Raw genomic sequence first — 13961 nt, 5'->3', positions numbered from 1 at the left:
GTGGGGCTGTTGTGTCAAGGCCGGGCTCCCAAGGCAGAGAGAGAGAGAGAGAAACACAAAGAACTATGAAAGCATGAAACACCACAAGTGTATTTAAATTGTTAGCAGAATTTTCTCTTCCCTGCAGCAGGTGGTGATGTTCAGTCGAGGGCACTGACCTTTGGCTTATGACCCGAGTTTGATCCCCACATTGGGCTAAAACAATGAGTCAGACACAGAGTTGTCGTTAGTTTTAGCCGCAGAGCAGTTTATCCGTGCTTTTTCTCCTATAGCCATGCTAGCTGCTACGGGAGGAGTCCACTTAGGCAAAGTTTGAGCAAAATTAGACTAACTTTACAGACACACCTGCCAGCAACTAGTGAGGCTTTCCTTGAGCACAACTAAATGTTATCATGGTCACAATGACAATGACAGCTTGAAAGTTGAATGTTTACCATGTTCATCAGCTTAGTTTAACGCGTGAGAATGCTAACATTTGCTAATTAGCGCAAAACACAAAGTAGGCCGACAGCTGGAAAGGAGTCAGTGCTATTAGTTTTTGCATGTCATTACCTACAGTATATATATATATTGGACACATTGACCTGATAATGGCTCTAGATTTAAAGTGCTCATAGACCTAGCATTTATTGACTTCCTTCTGGGATTCCTTTAATCTAGTGCTGACATTGCAAGGGCACTCCAACTTGTCAAACTTCCCTGACACGAAAATGAACATATCCTTATCAGAACAGAAGAAGTAATAATAAAATAATAATAAAAGTAAGTAACAGTTGAGCCAGTCTTACTGGAAATGGCATGTGTCTTAACTGTTTTTGAATTAGAGAATAATACTGATTGAACTTGTAGTTCCATGTAAGTCAGAGACATTTATTCACTGATTAGAATAAAGTTAAAGTTATGTAAGTGATAAGAACTGATACAAAATAAATGGTGCTCTAGTGTGCTCACATATAACTCGTATGTTGTCTCTCTTTCTTTGTTGTTGATATACATAGCTTATTGATCCTAAGTGACACATCAACAGTCGGGCACCATGATTAATGATGACAAAGCAGGCTGTAATTTCACCTGTATAGGATTAGTCACATAGAAGACGTTGAACAGGTTAAAAAGCAAACACGTAAATCAACACTAAACAATGCCATCTTTAACAATGTGGCTCACATGTGCTGCTGTTTTAATAAGCCACAGCTTAAATATTGTTCCTTGTTCCTTTGCTTTGACCAAAAAGAACAGCATGTATGAATGCAGTAATCACATAAGGTCAAATGAGTCAGTCAGGCGTAGCTGAGACGGGTAAACAAGTCCAAACTACCTGTTATTGTAACAAAGTGTGACCAAGCTGCTGTCTAGCAGGATATACTTGTTACAGTGTTATTGGGTCCTTATCATCAAAACTCAGGGCAAGAGTGAAAGCCAAATAATTCCCTGACACATGTACAGATAAGATCACGTGTCCCTGCTTCTGTTCCATACTATTCTCAGAAGTCCTCCAGCTTTTCTCAGTCTGGATTCTGAAAAAGTATTTTGCTGCAAAGTTTTCTGTTTGATATTTGGCTTTCGGCCAAAAAGGACAGCGTGTTCTTTTTCCAGGAATGATAGTATTTCTCACAGAAAAATACACTGTATGATGCTATGGACACTACATTTCCCACTGTAGTTTGATACATACAATCAAAGAAGTGCTGATTTATGATTAATTTCTGATTACAGGTTTTGATTGTGTTGAGTCCATCAAGGGTATGTTGAGTAGAGAGGGAAAAGTACAAAATGTCTTGCTGGCTGTGACTTAGATAAGAAGATAAATACAATTCTGGCTGGTAAATATAAGCCAGCAGCAGCCAGTTAGATTAGCTGAGCACAAAGACTGGACAATTGCACCTAAAAGATTAACACATTAAATATCTTGTCTGCTTCACGTGTACAAGAAAAGTATGATGCATGATAACAAATATAAATGACAAGTGTAATTTTACATGATCGGGGCTCATTTTTTGCCACGCAGTGTGATATCTGGGATACTCCGTTGGTTGCCTGGTAACCTCAACTTGATTACAAAACTCAAAGAAAATCATTGCGCACAGCCAAAAAACAGTCTGGCATATAACACGAAAAACCATGTTGTGTTTGCACAGTAATGTATTCATTAATGAGCGTGGTTTAGGAGGCAGGCCAACTAGTCCTCTAATCATTGGCTCAACAGTTTGATCTCCTGCTCCTTCAGTATACATGTTGAAGTGTTACTGGGCAAGATACTGAACCGCAAATTGCTCCTGAAGGCTGTGTCCTCAGTGTGTGAGTGTGTATGCATGTTTAGTTTAGATCCTGATGAGCAGGTGGCATCTCGTATGGCAGCCTCAGTGTTTGAATGCCTGTGGGAATGTGTGAATGTTGACATGTAGTGTAAAGTACTGAGAGTAGTTGTATGTGCTATATAATAGCTAGTCCAGGTCAATTTGTTTTATTAAGATATGTACATACTTGTACAAGCTGTTGATGTGGAGGAATCCTACACACTGATGTACAAAAGTTTGTAATATACCGGGTACCATTAGTTAAGTTTAGTTTATTAACTGGATTCCCATTAACTGACCCCTCAGCGGCCGCTAAGCTTCCTGGGGTCCACAGAAAGGACAAAATGTAATACATACAAACGTGCAAAACATGACATGAAACAGTTGAAAATAGTACAAACAGAATAATACAAATAATACAAACATTTAAATAGTACAGTTAGATACCTAGTGCAGTCGAGGTCTAGAATGTATATTGTACAGTACATCCGTAAGTTCTACAAAGAAGGATCAGATGACTACAAAAGCAATGGAAAATACCAAGTGGTTAATGGCCTGAGGTGCGCCTTTAATTTTTTTTTAAATGACAGATTATTACCTGTATGAGTTATATGGGGAGGTAGTAATTTCCAAGCAGTAATTACATGAAAAATAACTGTATGTTTGAGGAGGTTTGTTCTTGGGGTTGGAGGTATCAAGTGTCCTAAGCTAGTGTTCCTTGTGTGATGCTTATGTCTGTTACATGTACTGTATATTGTAACTGATTGAAGAAATATTCAGGTGTCTAATTAAATACTACTTTTCTGAAAAACATGAGAAGGCTATAGTGAAGTTTAAATCCCACTGAGAACCCTGCAGGCGAGTGCATATATGCTGTATTAGTTCTTATTGAGTGCTAATCTGGCAGCTCGGTTTTGAACCATGTTGTAGTTTCTTTATGTCCTTCTTAGCTGCTGACCATATGAATGGACAGTATAGCAGGTGGCAAAAGACCACGGACTGTAACACCTGGCTGAGAGGACTACTCTTTTTTTGAATGGGCTGTCATGCTTTAGGTTGCAGAAAGTTCTCTATAGAAAAGTAAAAAGTACAAAAGTAATGTGTTTTACATGGAGAACAAACCACTGTGCAGTGGTTCAACCAGTGGCAATTGACAGCGCAGAGAAAAATATACCTTGGAGCAACAGTTCAATAGAAATAGAAGAGATCACTGGCTATTTGTAACAGAAATCGGAAGCTTAGCAGGAAATTGTGTGCAGACTTAAAAAGGATCAGGTTCCTCTGTTAGTGTCAAGTGCATAATAATGCATCCTATAACAAGCTGGAATTGACAGGCGTGTTGGTTGAGCAAAGATATTCTTCAAACTTCACAATAGAAATAGAAATAGAAGGCTAGTCTGGGGTGAGCACGATTGGAACTGGATCAGATAATAATAGTTGAACATAACATGGACTGACAAAACACAGTTTAAACCTATTCAATTCAGTTGTACTGTTGTTGGTCAATATTGATCGAGGCCCAGGGTCACTTACATTTTTTCCTGAACTGAAAAACAAATTCAAAATCGAACTGTAATGGGGGGGGTTGCAACAGAATTCTCCTGTCATGCAACACTAAGGGGAAATCGATTAAATGAAAGTTAAATGACCTAAATCACTTAAATAACCCACGAAAGCAGTCCAGGACAGGACTGCTTTTGATGGTGTTATGCAGGTGTCCTTCTTTAGCAACAACGACCGGAAGGAAGAGGGGGAAACATTGTAAAGTCTGATGGCACAAAAGAGCACTTTAAAGGTGCTCTGTGATGCACCTCGCAGGAAGTTGGTGGAGGCTGAAAGGGGGGAAAGGGAGGCTGCATCAGTTCACACAAGGGTGGGAGGTGTTGTTTAAACTGGAGTTCAATTTGGTCGTCATCCTCCCTCTGCCTCTGCCTCCAGGCTGTCCATATTCAGCCACACAACAGAGGCCGCCTTTTTCACCACTATGTTAATCCTGCCTGCCTCCTCCGCCTCGGTGCAGCCTCCACCAGCACACCACCACAGAACAGAGTGCTGCCCAACACTTATTGATGGAACATGTTGAATTGTTGCATAATTTGAACGCATTAGAGCCTTCTTAAGACTGCAACTCTATCCTATGACGTGAAAGTGCCGACTGTCAGGCATGTGGAGTTGAATACATAATCGTAAGCTGAAATCAACGTCACTCACTTGACCCTAGGCTGACGCTGAGCCATGACTATGTACTGCCATCATTGTTCCTTCACATCACAGTGTGGTGGCTTTGTCCGCTCCACACAATACAGCTGAAAAGAGCAAAGTGAAGCGGACACGGTTTTGTTTTTGCGCCCATTTGCTGGTCAGTCCTGACCCTATTCAGAATGCATTGATCAGTGCAGTGGCTGGGTAGGGATGTGCCTCGCAGGCAGTGGTGAGGGGACCTGACTCTGAAATACACCATTCAGCTGAGTGGTGGGTCCGCAGGCGCTGCATTAACTAGCCATGCTGATGCTATAGAGATGAGCGTCTCTTTTCTAAGGCCATTCAACAGAGGCACTTATATGGCATGTCATCCACGAGGGATAAACTGGCACCATGCTCGAGTGTATGCAAGACTGAACAGAGCCACATGGAAAATACATTGACATATACAGTATATCTACATCAACTTGATGCAAAACTATACACTAATCGTTTTGCCAATAAAATATCAGTAAATAGTGAGAAAGAGCCAAATTGCTTATTTGTTTTTGCAAAACCCAAATATATTCAATGTGCAACAGAGAAAAGCAGCGGATCCTCAAATTGGAGAAGCTGGAAAACCATTTTGCTTGGAGAAATGATGAATTGATTATAGTCATCAATTAAACGACTAATTCTTTGGCATCATAAAAACATGCCTTTGGCAATCATGGAGCTGCAAGTCCAGTTTTCAGTCTGACCTCCTTTGCAAAAAAACTTCTGGGGAAAAGATTCACTATGAACACACTAAAGTCTATACTTTATGCTAGACTGCTAATTAGACCCCTTGGTGACCTTTTGTGTCAGATTTGTCCTCAATCGACTTTTCAAGTAAAGTTTTTTCCAGATTATTTTAGGCTAATCCTGACCATTCCACTTTTATTCTCCTTCTTTGACTTCGTAAGAAAAACATTTTGGTTTCGATTGCATTAACAGACTCGTGCACGTGCACCGTTACATCGCGATCGGTCTGTAATTTGGACGGCGTAGCCTCGAATTCAGTCTATTTGTGGTGCAGAGAGAGTTCAAAAAGAAAACAACAAGGTTGAGTGAGAGCGCTCTCATGTCACCGGGTTCACATGTGGGCGTGGCTCCACGCGGACCCGAGCGCTTCGCGACTTTCAGCTCGGTGCACGAACGAGGCTGACCTCGGGGGATGAGCCCCTCGCGAAAGGGGGCGGGGAATCGACACGAAGGAAGTTGTAGCGTCGCCCTTAAAAACTTCTCCGCGTGCGTCGTTACGTCGCGCTCGACGTAACGACGCCGTTTACGAGGGAGCGCGGTGTTTATCCTCGAATGACCCCGATGCTGAAGCGAGAACATCCCGTTCCTGAGATATTAATAGCTCCCCTTGCGTCACCAAACTGTGGAGCACCGCTTTTCTAGACACGCAATGGAGCCACGAACTGTGGCAGCAACACATTTTTCCTCCAAAGCAAACGTGGTGAAAGAACAGGTAGTCATCGTTCTCTGGCACCTGTCTGCGGCTGTTCCAGCCGACGTGATTACCACTTGTACGTGTTACACACGTTGTTATTCAGCCGGTGAGAGCGGAGTCTGGGTGACAGTCACTCAGCCACTGCACACTTGGGGAGTTTAGTGTCGAACTGAGGGGCGATTTAATCCATAAACAGAATATGGGTTAGTGTATGAGAAAACAAATAGGTGTACAGCACGAGTCTGCAATGCACTTGTACAGCCCAACAAAATCCAACACAGTTTTTCGCCAACAGGAGAGCCAATGCCGTTGATGGAGCTGAAAGCATAGCGCACAATAAGCCATATGTTAACCCAGTCCCTTCCCCCAATCCTAGAGCCAAGTGAGGCTGGAGCTACAGAGCCTGGCCTGCATAGCTCCAGAGGGAGGAAGGGAGGGGAGGGGAGGAGAGTTTCTGTTGCTATGTTCATTGGGAGTCTCCTGTCTGGAGGATCTATGGGCTGGCTGGTTTTGAGGGCTGACATGGCAGTGTTGTATGTAGGTCAGCAACAGTAAAACAACTTCGGCAGCCCCAAAAGCACACTGAGGGACACGTGTTGTCCTGCAATGCCTATAATGGAGTGGACATCTTTACGTATGCAAAAACCTGTCTGTCAGATGGTGTCTCTCCCAGTCTGTGCACTGTTATTTCCTCTTTTCCATGCTACTGTATGTGCTAACTCCTCCACACCTGCACCCACAAGAACAAGAGTTGAGGTGTCCACCCCTGGGGGATGCATGTTTTCCAGATGCCAAATAAAACATCCAGTGGAATCATTATAGTCACTAAAAACAAAGTCCTATAGTGTCACAAAAGAATGAATGGAAAACAAAATTGAAATAAACTATTGCAACTCAAGACCCACTTACTAGCCTTTTGTGGAGCTTTTGACTGAATGACACAGTTATCATCAAAGATATATTTTCCGTAATTGCCATTAAAATATAGATCTTTTCCCCCCCAATGTTGACTGAGAAGTTGAACTTGACAGGTCATTCTCAACCCCGGAAACAACAAAAATAAAAAAATTAATCAACCTTGAGCCAGGACTGTTTTGCCATCTGCTGTTTCTCAATAATGAAGTGAGCTTAAATTGATTTTGACCAGAGCTTAATTGAACCTAATACTTCTTACTTTAAGACAGGGAACTCCTTATATTGAGTGACTATCATAACTATATTTTATGGTTCTTTTTATGAAGTTTTAAGTGCTTCATAATCATCAAGGTGCATGCTTTGCTGCAGGGAATTTCTGTATTACGTCAGCTTTGTCACCAACCAAACCCTACTTCCCGTGAGTGTGAGGAAATCATTTGTATTTTATGGTTTGATTTGAGTAGACAACAAAACCTCAGCAGAAGCACAGACCACATTGTGTAGATTGAATGATATGAGTATTTAGCTTTAGTCAGCTCAGGTCTTTAAAGATTTGTCTGTTCCCCCAACCCCAACCGATTACCTTACTGCCGTTTGCTTAGTCTCCCACTGCCATCTGTGTTTCAGATCATCCAAGGCAGTTCTAATTAATGACAATGCTGCTATGATCAGCAGGATTAGACAGGTGCTTGTCGACTTGCTTTGACTAAGGCTTTTGTGGTTTCTAACACACCCTGGACAATCGATGAAGATACGAGAACCTCACGGACTCTTTGTCTCCTGCTCACATATATTAACAAAGCAATTTAATTTCGCCCTCTTGTGACAATTTGATTATATTTGGTGATAGTAGTTTTGAAATGTCTGTGATGAATTCACATGCATTTGCAAATGTTGCCATTTTAAAGTTTGGTTCTGTAAATGAGAACAATTTAGTGTGTCTCTGCAACTTTTTCTCATTTGTATTAAAAAACTAAAATCTGGCTTAACATTCAAATAGATAAAAAACATTTAGTTGACACAAAGATAAAAAGTCCACCTATAACACTTATTTATTTAAGTCAGGATGTTGGATGTCTTGTTGACATTCCTGCTTCCCGGAGGATAAAACCTAATTTGTTTGTATTTGAACCCCTTGACCCTCTTCAGGAAGCACCATCACACATTTCACTTGTTCATAAGAAATATCAAAATAAAAAGGCTAGTTTGCCATTAAATGTATCTGAGCACATTTGTGTTCTCCAGAGGATAAACCCTTTCCATTATCAATACTCCATGAGCTTAAAACCCTTTTAAGGTTGACTTATTAACTTCAAATGTACGGAAGGTATATAAACCTAATGTTTATGTATATGTTATGGTTGGAATCAAAGAATGAATCCTGAGTCTTAATGTTTTTAGTGACCTTGTGACCTTTGCTCCTGTGCCCCTCTCAGGACAAATCTTAATTATTTATTATCATTAAGAAGAACTTAACTCATCGTGTGATGTTTGTTTCTTCAAACTCTTTTATATTGTGGACTGTAATACATATAACTAGAGGAGCTTTAGATTCAATTTTATTTTATTTGAAACCTCTAAATATTTACCGTATAAATGTCGGACTTCTTACGATCCTGCAGTTTCAGTCAGTTGAGGCTGGAAGAGAATAGTCAGAGATCATGGCTTTCTCATGCCAGATAAAACTGTTTCCGTCATGGCGTTAACAGCAGCCTGTGTCTCAGATGAAGTACTCAAACTAAATATTGACTATTTTTGGTTCACAATGCCCAGTTATCCCACTCACAGCAGCTCTTTGGCCGCTGAGGTAATCAAACAAGCACAGCGATGACTATTGATTTAGCTTGTGTACATCCGATTCTGACATTCATTGGCATCTATTAAACTGTGGTCGTGGTCCGACACAAAGACAGCTTCATCATGTGGCTTCGGTTCGTGGTGCGAAAGTGTTGATCAGCAGTTTTGTGCGTTTTGTCTGTCTAGCTATCTGTTCCTGTCTCGCATCTCCAGAGTGTTACTGCAGGGCAACTCGCAGGGCAACTCGTCTGTCGATCAAGTTTATGTAAAAATCAGGAAAAGTAGTTGGGGAAAAAAAAGCTTTTGAGTATGAATCCCACATGTGGATGTTTGGATGTTTGGACAAAGGGTTGATTCTGGAAGTTTACGCAGCTGAGCCTGGGACTCAGCGCCCCCTCCTCCACTGAGACAGATCTGCTTCACTGCTCACTTCTTAAGGCTTATGTGCTTGGAGGTTTATGAAACTCCTCTGATCAAAGGAAAGAGCCATTGGTCACTTTAGTATGACATATTGTGAAATGGAGTCAGTGGTTGGAGTAACTTCCTGCAGGTCAAAAGAGCTGCTGTTTTACAGTTTATGGATTCCCTGTTAACCTTTGTGTGGGCCCCAGGTCAATGTTGGAAATGACTTACTCCAGCACGTGCTATCTGAACAGCAGAATAGAGATATGTACACTGGCTGTTTCGCTGCAGCATGCGGGAAGTTCATGGAATGCATTTTTCCCAGGAGGCGGGTTTCCAGGAACAGTTTTGCTCTGGTGGTGTGCAATAAGCCATTCGGGGCAGGCACAGGCAGCTGGGTGTGCACAAGCCTGCCCTGGTGTTCACAAGTGAAGTTGTTAGCCACAAGTGGACCTATAGTCTGCCACGCCTACTGCCCTAAAGTCCATTTAGTGCTGACAACAGAGTATAGAGGGACTACTCCTATAAACATATAGTCAACATCAGTGTTATCCTCATAAGACCTTCAGGAAGACCTTTGGCTCAACACTAGTGCCTATTTATCCATCACCACATTTGGGCCCCTCCTGAGCCCCAGACATTGTAAACATCCTCTTTCTGACATTGGTGGACGTACAGAGACTCGTAACCCACAGGGGGCTTCCCCCTTTACCTCCAGAAGACCATTTACACATATACCACTTCCATTACCTGCTCATTAAAAAAGGTTTGAAGAAAATGATTATTGTTTTGACCAGAAGAACAAACTCAATATTATACTTTAAGAAGAGTAAATAGTCTGGTTATTTTCAGAGTCATCTTGTATCTTTTTTAGGATCAAGGTGAAATAGTTTAGATCCTTTATCTGCATGTCGGATCCACTTGAAAATACAGCAAACTTTGGTGGTCTATCATATTGTCATACACCATAACTACAAGAATAGAAAATAGGTTTTGTACTGTAGAATGATTAGTAGTTATGTTATGTATTAAAGCAAGCATGAATTATGTATTGTGTCAAAGCAAAACATTAAGGAAGTATATTTAAGTAAAAGTATCCATACAACAATCTAAAAATAGTTTAAAAGTCCTGCATTCAAATTTCTACTTAAGTAAAATATATGAATCAGATGAGATATGAGTCAGATAAATGTAGTAAAGTAAAAAGTGCAATATTTTCTGTGGAATGGAGTAAAAGTTCTAAGTAGCAATATTCACTTAATTTGGGCCCACTTTGGTATATCATCAACAACCACAGCTAAATGGTGACTTAATATCCGCAGTTTATGATTCAAAATTAGAATGTTTTTGATTGATGTTCCATATCTCATAAATATATATTTTTGTTGGGTTTAAAACATACAAATCAAGTGTTTACTGTGCCATGCCTAATACGTGGTTATCATATGGGGAGCACAAGGTGCTGTGGAAATGCAGCGAGAAGAGGGAACATGTGCTGACATGACCCACTCCAAACAAACCACTAACGACCATTTCCCTCCCTAAAGTTCCAGCAGTGTGTTTTGTCTGTGGAGATGAAATGCCAGCACTCACACATCATCCCTGCGTTGTTATCTTTCTCTACACATGTCATGTTTTTTAGTCTACATTTGTCAAACTGTGTGCATGTTATTATCAGATGAATGTGTCTCCTCTGCAGCACTGAGGGACCGAACACACCTGGAGAAGCAAGGTCTCAGGTGAGAGTGTTGTCTGTTTCCTTAGCAACCAGGAGAAACACTGGCTGTGCACTGAGTCAAAAACACATAACTTTTATTGTTTTGTTACTGTAGGTCATGGCTGATCACCTAGATACAAATCCAGCACACACACAAACAAAAGAAGACGTAAATGATTTAGTTTGGTGTTTTTCGCCTGCAGGTTTCTGCGGTCCTCTTGTTCCTTGCTGTTAAATGTGTGGGTTTCCTTGCCAGGGTGGTGCCTTTAAGCACTTCACAGGTCAACGGTAACAAAGAAGGACTTCCACTGCACAGTAAAGAGCACAACGTGAAACATGTCCTCTTCCTTGAAGGGTGTCTCCTTCCAGAGTATCACATGTGGAAGTCGTTTCACCCTAACCTGCTTTCCAGCTGCTGGTTTTATCCCATCTGGCTTATGTGATGACATTAGTCACACAAGACATTTACAAATGATCACGTAAAAACCACCAACAGTAAACTGAGCTTGATATTAAACTGGAAACCAGCGTACTGTTTGTGTTTGTGTGGAGTGTAAAGATCTCTCCACACAAACAGTCGATGCACTGGCGATGACCTTTGAGGCAAAGTGATCGTGGTAAAAGTGAAGTGTTTCTTAAAGACACTCCGTGACCTCGTGGTCAGGGAGAGCTTCGTGCATCGTGTCCGTGGCCATACAAAAGGTCAGAGCGCCCTCTTGTGGTAGAAGTTGGGAATTAATTGCGCAAAGTACTTTTAGATCTGTTTCAAATAGTCTGCGGCAAGCTGATATACTGCTGCTGGTAAGCAGACATGTATTTTAAATAGCATAACCTTCCCCTTACAAGGGAGACACATTTTCTTGAGTACTTACTGGAACGCAATCCCTTTGTCTGCCAACGATAGCCTGCTCAAAGGTACAAGATGTCAGGTTGGACCTACTTTAAATAGTATCTGTTACCAGTTCAATGACCTGTGGTTGCATATTTGTTTCCAATATCTCCTGTTACAAAGTGTGCCAACAATGAGTTTCGCAGCAAATATCAGCAGTATATAACCAATATAGTAGACACTACCAACAGGAATATAATGTACTTAAAAAGCAAGGCTCTTCAAATCAAGATAAGAAAAGAAGATAACATGTATTGCCCCTGTGGGGAAACTTTTCTTGGCCTCAGCATCAAGGATGTTTCCCTCCAAACGTACATGGCAGCATAATTACAATCACTCAAATATTGAATTACATAAAGTTGCACGTGATGAATTTCACAGTCATGTTATTTGGTCTCACCACACTTTTTTAAAACAATATTAGTCGTCGCTTCTGCTCCATTCAGTGCTCTGCCTTCTCCTGGAGACAAATAATCTCCAAAGCCTCAGCAGATGATAAAGCTCATTTGTGTCTGCTTACTAGGAGAAATTAGGCATGATCCATTCTTAGAGGCAGACAACATGGAGACACATGGACAGCACTCTGCCGAGTTTGAGATTAAGACAAGTGGAAACCTTCCAACTTACATCAATGAGAAAAACAGGCAAGACAGTAACGTTCTCATGTTGACAACAGCAGAGCAGATACTCGGTGATTTCATACTGTGGATTAGTAGAATAGTTATCTCCAGGCTGCACTTACTCGTGCTTCAGCTGTTGTTTATTTGTGTGTCACAATGTGCTTCGGTGTTCTTCGGAGGATTTTGTTTATTCTCATAAACCCTGCTGTCCCACTGGTGGTTCAGTCAGTAAACACATATGCTGTGCAGACAGACTTTCTACAAGTGGATATCTAAATGTTTGTGCAGCTGTGAATAACTTAGGTTTAAGTCTTGGGTTTGAAAGTTGTACTTAATATAAATATCATATACTGTGGCTCCACTTCACGTTTCCATGATTGCTCTGGGAAATGTTATTTACCACGATTCCACATAATATCCAGTAGGGGGAGCTGCTGCATATACTGTATATAATCTGTCTGACATTGGACTAAAACATACATCTTTTTCCATCTGAAGTTCGGATAAGAAGGAGAAAAAGCAAAATCAACATAAAAACTTACTTTGTTCCTTTATTTTATGCAGCATCCTGTAACAGATCTACTATAAGCAGATCGTTTAGCTTCTTAGATTTATATGTTGAGACACTAAACATTCATAATGTCACAATGACATTGTGTAACGGGTTTCAGTTGGTCTGCAAGTGACAACATCAGCACTAAAGTGGTACAATTCATTGCTGCTAATGCTTTTAATATTTCTAGCTCGGTTAATGAATATCAAAGTATTTGCACTTATTCTTCAGCGTAGGCCAAATCATGCAATGTGGAATTAAGCCTTAACAGTATTTTGCATCAATTTAGTTGGTATTATATAAGAGGTCAAACTCTTAACAATGCTTAACTTCAAGCTGCTCTAAATATGAGACTACTTTATATGGAACAAAACTACATGTGAAGGGCCATCAAGTGAAATCTTTCTGAAGAAGTTGAACAATTTGGTAGAAGGTGTGCACTTTGAAACACTTCCTGGTGTGTTTCAACCAGAGAACTGACTTCATGCAGATTCAAATCAGAGTGTTTTAATTCTAGCTTTTGCCTCTTTAACCCATTCTGTATCGGTGCATACCTTTCTGTGTGTGCCCTGATGGGACACCCCTCAGACACGCTGAGCCCCATCAGATGGGGCACCATTTGGCTTTCCACCGGCTAACTTCAGCCTCACAGCTTGCGTGGTCTCTCTAAGCCTGTTCTGGGGTTGGGTTGTGCCAAAGTAGATTTACCTTCAATAACCATTTATTAAATCTCTATCCATTAGACTCTGAGGCTTCCTAAGAGCCGGCTGCATTAAGCCTGATTATGGGATGCCCGGCAGAGGAAAGGGGTCTGTGTCAAGTGTGTCATCGAGTGATTTATATCCCTGGCTCGGATCTCTGTCTTGTCAGTCGGGAGTCAGCTGCAGAGAGGAGAGGGAAGCGCTAAAACCTTGAATGATGTAAAACTTTGATAATTTTTTTAGGTGTGAATCCTGAGGTTGCTCTCATGCCTTGGTTCTGTTATGGGTATCTCAGGTTTCTGTGTGGTTCTGGTGTTGATGCCGCCGCTGAACCCTGACCTGTTGCCATTCTGAAAGGATCCCTTTCTAAGTCAGTTTGACAGTCTTCAAT

The sequence above is a fragment of the Cyclopterus lumpus genome, chromosome 6 (genome assembly GCF_009769545.1).
Source record: "Cyclopterus lumpus isolate fCycLum1 chromosome 6, fCycLum1.pri, whole genome shotgun sequence".
Lineage (NCBI taxonomy): Eukaryota > Metazoa > Chordata > Actinopteri > Perciformes > Cyclopteridae > Cyclopterus > Cyclopterus lumpus.
This window is presented reverse-complemented; position numbering follows the sequence as displayed.